Here is a 9,985-nt window from a genome sequence, read left to right as displayed (position 1 = left end):
CCTCAGTGAAAGTAAGAAAGTTAAGGTTATAAAAGTTAAGGTTATATAAGTTTGTATACACACACACACACACATAACACATGCAAGTATGTATGTATGTTGTATGTATATTTGAAAAAAAATAATTCTCAGAATTTTAATTAAATATATACTCTCTAGCCTAAGAGGAAATTATCAAATTTATATTAAAGGGTATATTTCATTAACACTTTCCCTAAAAGTAATATTTTAAACTAATTTCCTTTGCTACAAAGAAAAAATAATTAATTTCCTTTGCTGTAAAGAAAAACAATTAACATTTCCAGTTTGCCCTACCTGATATCAAAGTAGTGCTTTGAATTTCCAAAAGACAAAAGTTGACAAAAACAGAAGTTTAAGTCTAAGATGTGTTCTACTGAAATGTCTCCTAAACGCATCCTCAGTGATTAACCTGTTACTGAAACCAATGCACTTTTTGTGGTTTTGTATTCATCACTGGGGACTAAGTCTTGCTTTTCAATTACTCTTCTACTTAGAAAACATAGAACAATAGTCTGCTGATAGAAGATTCCTCCTCCAAAACAAAAATGTTCTGAAAATGAAAATCCTCCGAATTCACAGTGTTTCAATTTAAGCATACTAATGACACCAAATAATCATCTTTGACTTGTAACTGACATTCTTTTTTTTTTTTTTTAAAGATTTTATTTATTTATTTGAGAGAGAGAGAGACAGTGAGAGAGAGCACGAGCGAGGAGAAGGTCAGAGAGCGAAGCAGACTCCCCATGGAGCTGGGAGCCCAATGCGGGACTCGATCCCGGGACTCCAGGATCACGCCCTGAGCCGAAGGCAGTCGTCCAACCAACTGAGCCACCCAGGCGTCCCAGTAACTGACATTCTTTTTTGCAGTTTTGCTGATAGTTTCTTAAATCAAGGGAGAATTTGAAAATTATCATAATATCCTTATGAAACTTATTTTGGTGCTTCAGTTACGACATACTAAAAGTCTGAAATGCTCACCTTGCTAACTATGCATATATTTTTGATAATATTTTTTGAAAAGCCATCTTGCACCCTCGTAAAAATTTAAAAATACACACACTGTAGTGTTACTATATTAGGTAAAACAAAATTTAAAGTTATGTAATTAAAATTTATACCTTTTCAAACTTTTATTTATAGTTAACACATAGTGTAATATTGGTTTCAGGTGTAGAATTTAGTGATTCCTCCCTTACATATAACATCAGTACTCATCACAAAAAGTGTCCTCCTTAATACTCATCACCCATTTAACCCATCTCCTATTCACCTCCCCTCCATCAATCCCCAGTTTGTTCTCTAGTTAAGAGTCTCTTATGGTTTTCTTCTCTTTTTTTCCCCCTTGGCTATGTTCATCTGTTTTGTTTTTTAAATTCCACATATGAGTGAAATCATATATTTGTCCTTCTCTGACTTATCTCACACACACACACACACACACACACACACACACACACCATGTAATATAGCTTTGATTTTGCCCATTCTTGGAGGGACTTTGGGCACACATCCTGTTATCTTTATGAAACGTCAATGAAGAACCACCCATGGGATGAGGTAATGTCATTACATTGTCTTTACATGTCATTACATGTCTTAATGTTGTACTGTATGGTGACTAACACAACATAATGAAATAAAACAATAAAATAAAAGTATACAGACAAGTAACACTTAGCTTAATTTTAAAAACATGATCTCAAAGAAGTCAAGATTCTTCTAATTTAGAAAGGCAAGTTATAATTGAAGTTTATAATAGCATTAAACTTATGTTCTGCTTGACTTCTTTTAACAACCTCAGCTGTTAAAGCTTTGATAAACTCTGTATGCCTTTAGAAGAGTCATTTTGCCTTCTCTGAGGTTGTAAATAATGGATTAGTAATGTATAATGTGTTCCTGAAAGCGAATACTGCCTTGTTTAACACTATCTGTCAGTTATAATGATGCTGAAATAGAACTCAATGTGAAAGGAACACTGGAGAATGTACTGCTGCTCAGTGTGAATATGAATTAATTTGTATCAGTTGCACAATTCCTTCATTTTTTAATGCAATTATGTGTTACCTGTATCTCAGAAAGATAGCCAAGTATATGGCATTTTGGTTTGATACTTTTTGATAGGCTGAAATATAAATAATATTATAAGCTTGACTTAAAGAACATTAGAAAAACTTTTTTTTAAATAAAGACTAAGATTTTTAGGGCATCATATGGTGCTGGAATCTGTATCTGAATTAAACATATTCTTAAATGTTTATAATAAAGTTTTTGAAAAATCTGATTGTTAGCAGTTTTAAAATTGTTCTCAACACAGAAATTCTGATAGCATGTAAGATTCAGCTTAAAGTAGCAAATGAATTAAAATATGTTTGCTATAACTTGCCAACATCCTAAAATCAGATTCAGACAATGTGCTTGAATTAATGTGAAATGTCAGCTCACCAATTGAGAAATCACAGCTCAATTGCCTTAAAAACCAGGTAGGCTCTAAGAAACACAATTCTTATCACAGATTATTTTTCATATTAGAGAAAAGGAAAAGAGGGCACCTTGTGAACTCTCATCAGTAGATTTGGTTGCAATAAAGTGAATCTGAAAAAGTTAATCTTGGGATGTCTGGTTGGCTCAGTCAGTTAAGTATCTGCCTTCAGATTGTTTTTCAGAGTATCTGCCTTGTGTTCAGGTCATGATCTCTCACGGTTCTGGGATTGAGTCCCACATAGAGCTCCCGCTCATCAGGGAGACTGCTTCTCCCTTTCCTTCCTCCTTCTTGAGCACGTGTGCTCTCTTGTTCTCTGGAAAATAAACAAAATCTTTAAAAAAATGAATCAATATATTCTGGGAAATATCTGAGTTCTCAAATGAGATGACCTCAAATTCATTTACATATGTCTGTGTTGACAAATGTTTCTAGACTTGAGTGTATTGATAAGCTAACTACCACAAAAAAAAAAATGCTGCAAGTAGTCTGTTTTTTTTTTTTCCATAAAATCAGGCTTTTTATGTGTGATTTAATATTTTTTTTAAAAACATGACACTTCATGTTAAAGATGCCCCATTGCTACAATTTGAAATTTACTATACAAAATTGACTTATTTTTAGAAGCAAACATATTTTAGGATCACTTTTGTTAAACACCATACATAACTTAATGCCTAAATGTATGCACTAAGTGTATATCTAAATATTTTGGAATTAATTTTACTCATGAGTTAAGGACATTCACAACAATGTGTATACCAAAATTGTTCAGAAATACCAATACAATTTTCTCACAAATACTCAGTTAATTACTACTGTATTTCCCACCAATTTTGAACAAAGGAGGAACAATGGAGGAACAAATCCATTAAGAGTTTATGTGATTCCACTGCACATTTCAGAAAAGTCAGTGGCAATAATAATAGCTATACTAATATTAATTCTACCATTTAACAGCTATTGGAATTTTCACTGTGTCAGGGTAATGTGCAAACTGTATTACTGGGACCAACTCATGACTGAAACATAATTTTATGTATATAATATAGTTAATGCTCCCATTTAAAAAAATGAGAAATAGTGGCATATGGAAATAGAACTTGCCAGGGTTTTTGGTAGAAAAGATTTAACTCAGGTTTGTTTACTCAAACCCTGCTCATTCCAAGGATGGCTTGGTCATCATTTTCTAAAGCATAAACTTTGAACCCTTGGAACATTTTGCCTAATCGGAATTTTTTGTTATATCTGAGACCATATTGTAATCATTTGGCAAGTTTATCCTAAAATGTGGCTTATGATGAATAAATGTTTTCTTTCTGTGAAGTTAGACTAGAATCTGAGCAGCTAAGGTCAGTTATATGGGCCCTGCAAGCTTACATGACTGACTCACAATCAAAACCCTGGACACCAAAGCACAACCAAGCTTTCTGGTTGAGAATGCTCACATGTGTTCTCATATCACTGTTGAGAGTAGTAAGAATATCTCCATGCAAATCCATGGGGACACTTGGAAGCTTGTACCAAGTGGTTCCTAGACTTTACCTCATGTAGCATTCCCCTTTGTTATTGTCACTATAATAAACCCAAGTCATCTCTATTTAATATTGCATTCTGTTTGCAGATCATGTAATTTTTATCTAGAAAACCCTGAAGACTCCATCAAAAAACTGTTAGATCTAATTAACAAATTTGTTATGTTGCCAGATACAAAATTAACATACAAAAATCAGTGGCATTTCGATTGTGTGTGGCTGCGCTGGCTTTCCAACCCTCACATCAGTGTCTCACTCCACATTTGACCATGCCTTTCACCCGAGACTCTTTCTAGCACCCTATGTTGGATAACAATCAGACTTACCTGGGAAAACTCCAGGCTTCCAAGAAACTGCCATGTGAGAACCCAGCTCACCTTGCTCAGCAACAGGAACCCTGTAGTCGGCTCAGCTCAACTCCCACAATCACCTCCATGAGGCGGGATGTTTATTTTTTTGATCCTAAGATACCAAAAGATGACCTGAATTTCCGCTTAGCAGCCTTGTACAACCACCACACAGGGACATTCAAGAACAAAAGTGAGATAGTCTTACACCAGGAGACTACCCAGGATACCCATGGAATCATCAAGACCCAATTCCCTGGAGAACTTTTACCCCTCCTCCACCACCTTCCATTACTTCCCAGTCTAACATCAGATACTGGATCAACCCTAAGAAGGAGTCTATTCACAGCATTCAGGGATCCATAGTGTCCCCTCACACTGCAGCCACCAATGGAGGCTACTCCCAAAAGAATGATGATGGCTTCTTCTCAACCCAATGTTGAGAGGCCCCTGGACTAATTAATCATAGTCAAACATCTGCTGCCTACCTCCATTAAATAGATTTTTGCTGAAAAAAAAAAAAAAAGATCAGTAGCATTTCATACTATTGTTACTATTGTTACTAACAACAGATTAATTTGAAAGTCAAAGAAAACAATCCCATTTACAATAGCATCAAAAACAGTAAAATACATAGGAATAGATTTAACCAGAAGGTGAAAATCTCCACATTAAAAACTATAATACACTGATGAAAAGAGTCAAAGACACAAATTAAATGGAAAGATAGCCAATATTTATTGGGATTGGAAGAATTAATATGGTTTAAAATGTCCATACTACCCAAAGCCATCAATAGATTAAATACCTATCAAGATTTCAATGGCTTTTTTTTTTTTTCCTTTTAACAGAAGTAGAGAAACTACTAGTAAAATGTATATGGAGTCACAAAAGACCCTGAACAGACAAAGGGATCCTAGGAAAGACCAAGGCAAGAGACAGCACATTCTTGATTTCAAGCTATTTTAGAAAGCAGTAGTAATTGCAACAGTGTGATACTGGCATAAAACAGACACAAAGACCAATGGAACAGAACTGAGAGCCCCATATATATATGTATGTTAATTCTGAATATATATATATATATATCTCAAATCAACTCAAATTTGAAAAGGGAGTCAAGAATGCTTAAATAAATAGTATTAGAAAAACTAGTAGAAATATTTCTAGGAAACTAGAAATTGGATATTCACATGTAAAAGAGTAAAATTAGACCCTTGTCTTACACTACTCACAAAAATGAACTTGAAATGGATTAAGGACCTAAGTATAGAATACCATAAATCACAAAACTCCCAGAAACCATAAAACTCCTTAGGGGAGAAAAATAGGGAAAAGCTCCTTGACATGAGTCTTAGCAGTGATTTCTTAGGTTTGACCTCTAAAGCACAAGCAACAAGATAAAAAATAAACAAGTAGAACTATATCAAACTAAACAGCTCTGAATAGCAGAAGAAACAATCAACAAAATGAAAGTCTACATACATGACGAAAGAAAACTACATATCTGATAAGGGCTTAAAATCCAAAATATATAAAGAACTCCTATAGCTCAATAGCAAAAATAATAATTCAATTAAAAGACGAGCAAAGGATCTAATTAAATAATTTTCCAAAGAAGATATAACAAACGGCCAACAGAAACCTGAAAAGGTGTTCAACATCACTAATCATTAATGGAGATGCAAATCATAACCACAATGAGAGGGGGCACCTGGGTGGCTCAGAGAGAGTGTGTCACACCTATTAGAATGTCTGTTATCAAAAAGAGAAGAGACAAGTGCTGACAAAGAGAAAATAAATCTTTGTGTACTGTTGCTGGGTATGTAAATTGGAATAGCTAATATAGAAAATAGTATGGAAGGTCAATAAAAAATGGATCTACCATATGATCCAGCAATTTCACTCTTGGGGATTTATCAAAAAAAAAAAAATTGAAAATACTATGTAAAAGAGATCAGTTTCTGTATGTTCATAGCAGCATTATTTACAATAGTAAAGATATGGAAACGACCCGTGTTCATTGACAGATGAGGTGATAAAGAAGTTGTAGTATATACATATGAAGACATTAGAATATCATTTGGTCATAAAAAAGAAGGAAGTCCTGTCATTTGTGACAACATGAATGGACCTTCAGAACATTATCCTAAGTGAAATACGCCAGAGAGCGAAAGGGAAATACTGTATGATCTCACTCATATTTGGGATCTAAAGAAAAAAAAAAAGTCCTCAGAAAGGATGTTATATGTTTGGTTACCAGGGGTAGGGACTGAGGTAATTAAATGTAAATGCCCCAAATGTACAAGATGAATGAATACCAGGAATATAATGAACAACATGATGATGATCATAAGTAACACTGCCGTATATGTGCATATATGTATATATATGTATATATTTGCCATATATATGTATATATGTATGCATATGTATATATGCCATATATGTGTATATGTATACACACAGAGAGATGAAAGTAAAGAGTAAATCCTGATTTCTAATCACACAGAAACTTTCAGTACTTTTGTATTTTCTATTTTATGTATTTTTTTAATAAGATGATGAATGGTAACTTAACTTGTAATAATTTCACATTATATGTACGTTAAATTATGCTGTATACCTTAAACTTCTACAAGTGTTTTATGTCAACTATATCTCTAACACTGGAAAGAACTAAAATAAAGACTTTATTTTTACAACAGAACTGAATGGAAGATATATGTCACATAGTCCCTGGCAAATAAGAATCAAGCCACTATAATATACATGTACAAGTTTTTGTGTAGACATAGGTTTCCAACTGTTAAAAATTACTAAGGAGAGGGGCGCCTGGGTGGCTCAGTGGGTTAAAGCCTCTGCCTTCGGCTCAGGTCATGATTCCAGGGTCCTGGGATCAAGCCCCACATCAAGCCCCACATCGGGCTCTCTGCTCAGTAGGGAGCTTGCTTCTCCCTCTCTCTCTGCCTGCCTCTCTGCCTGCTTGTGATCTCTGTCTATCAAATAAATAAATAAAATCTTAAAAAAAAATTACTAAGGAGAGTAGTTGCTGGATTAGATGGTAAGAATATGTTTAGTTTTTTTTTTTTTTTTTAAGATTTTATTTATTTGACAGAGAGAGAGCACAAGCAGGGAGAGCAGCAGAGGGAGAAGGGGAGGCAGGCTTCCTGCTGAGCTGAGAGCCCGAAGTGGGGCTTGACCCCAGGACCCTGTGATCATGACCTGAGCTGAAGGCAGGCATTTAGCCAACTAAGCCAACCCGGGTACCCCTAAGTTTTTAATTTTAATGCAATCCTGCTTGTCAATTCTTTTTTTCATAGATCATGACTTTGGTGTGTATCTAAAAGTCATCACCTTACCCAACATGATTTAGGTTTTCTCCTCTGTTATCTTCTAAGAGTCTTACAGTTGTGCATTTTACTCAGATCTGTGATGCATTTTAATTTTGGCAAAGGGTATAACAGCTGTTTCTAGATAATTTTTGCATGTGGATGTTCAACTGTTCAGTGTCATTTATTGGAAAGACTTTTGCTCCATTTTGGTATTTAGTCATAGATTTGTTGATCTGAAAACATTTATTTTTAAGCTTCCCTTAGTTCTTCAAATGAGAAATTTTGCTAGCTTCCATATATGCTCATAAGGTGTTCATGTGCTATATTCATTACAGGTGGATTTAATTTATGCCAACACTAAAATAAAACAAAAACAAATGTCTCCTAATAAAAGTAGGAAATCATTACTGCACAAACTAAAGTAAAACAGCGAATACTATAAATACCTGCTTTATAAAAATCACTCTGTCTGGAATTAGTTAATGGAATTCGAAACATCTACAACATACCATCTACCATGTTCAGTACATACGTTTTGAAAATTCAAGAAATGTGAAAAAAGCGATCCAAAATAATTTTTCAAAATGGGCTATGGTTATGAATAGGAATTTTACATCTAAAAGACAGTATTGAAATATATTCAAACTAATCACTAATGAGAAAAATTCAAATAAGGTAACCATTTCATTTTTAAAATGTAACATCATAATAAATTGAGCAGCCTCATGTGTACCAGTGATTTAAGAAAAAGAAATTGTCGTAAAAGTGAGGAGCATATTAAACTCAACGTTCCTCAGAGAAGGTCTAAAGCAAAATAAACACTCAAAAAGCCTTAGTTGTTCACTTTTGGATCCCAACAAATACACTGAATGTCAAGATAGAAAATGTAGAGAACTAACATCAGCATCATAGCAATGTGAGTCATTCCTTTTTTTCCCCTTTGATTTACAATTAATTGAACATCCATAATTGAACAAAAGTACCTCCATGCATTACACCAGGACATTTATATTTCTACCCACCTGTACATCCAAAAGTGGGTGGATAGGACTTGGAGAGGGCTGTGGCTAGAAGTGGCCTGGTGAGAATACCCACCCTTACTTATCACAATTGGGGGAGAAGGGAAATCCAGACAGTGCAAAATTGGCTGGACACCCATGGGAGAAAGAAAATGTGTAGAGGTCCAGACTGACTGATAGGGGAGGCTGGAGTGGGATAGAGAGACAAGTTTGGAGGCAGAAGAGTGGGAAGAACTTTCTAACACCCCCACTCCCCAAGAAAGACACTGCAATGGACTGGGTTTGTGGCCATGACAGAGGAAGTACAAAGTGAAAGTGGTGAGTGACAGACTAACGGTATGGATTACAACTAGAGGTGTACTTGTTTTTCTTCCTTACTATCCTCATTTCTGAGGAAGGACATTTGTGAGGGGTTGGAGAGAAGAAAGGGAAGGAGTCAGACAAGAATATCAAAGGACATTGAAAGAACATGTTTGCTATGGTCTGCATTGATATTTCAGCAGTGTACCCACAGACCTCTCTGGGAGTTCCGCCAGTCAAGGATCCCCCTACATGATCTGTGGGCACACCCAAAACTCCAATGCTAAACCTACACCTGCCCCACTCTGTTGCCAGGTTCTTGTGCCGACTCCCAAGTGCAGCTGCCAAGGCCAGGCCAGCTCCAGTAAATGAAACTAATAGCTGGAGCTATAGCACCACCTTCTGGAACATAAAAAGAAAGCTTTCTGGTGTCCCACTTGATGAACGGAAAGAACTTCCAAAGCAACTACGAAGAGGCTGGCTAGTCAAATGTGAAAGCAGAAACACCTATCATCAAACACTGTAATATCAAGGAAATCGGGTATCAGAAAGAGGAAATGGTAATTCCTCAACAAACTCAAAGGCATGGAATATTGTCATCTGAAAAACAATTCAATGAGCTACAAGAAAACTCAGAAAGGCAATTGATGAATTAAGGAATGAAATTATCAGGAGTTCTTAAACAGATATTGAAATTATAAAAAAGAACCAAATTCTAGAGCCAAAGATTTCAATGGATGAGATGCATCAGAGAGCACTGGTACCAGCGCAGAAGAAATGGAAGAAAGAATAAGTAACTTGGAGGATGGGGATTTAGGACTAATTTATTTGGAAAGAGAACTAAGATTTTTTTTTTTTTTAATGAAGAGCTATCAGATTTTATCAGAAAGGGAAATATAAGAATAATTGGTATACCACAGGGAGAAGAAGGCAGAGTTTAAAGAAATAA

General features: G+C 35.2%; 1 pseudogene; it reads left to right on the top strand.

Moving 5' to 3' along the window:
- The first annotated feature begins 4,304 nt into the window (after positions 1-4,304).
- LOC122890266 lies at positions 4,305-4,825 on the top strand (annotated as a pseudogene).
- Positions 4,826-9,985: the final 5,160 nt, after the last annotated feature.

Source organism: Neovison vison, chromosome 11 (genome assembly GCF_020171115.1).
Source record: "Neovison vison isolate M4711 chromosome 11, ASM_NN_V1, whole genome shotgun sequence".
Classification (NCBI taxonomy): Eukaryota; Metazoa; Chordata; class Mammalia; order Carnivora; family Mustelidae; genus Neogale; species Neogale vison.
Note: the sequence above shows the minus strand (reverse complement) of the source record. Positions and strands in the feature narration are given on the sequence as shown.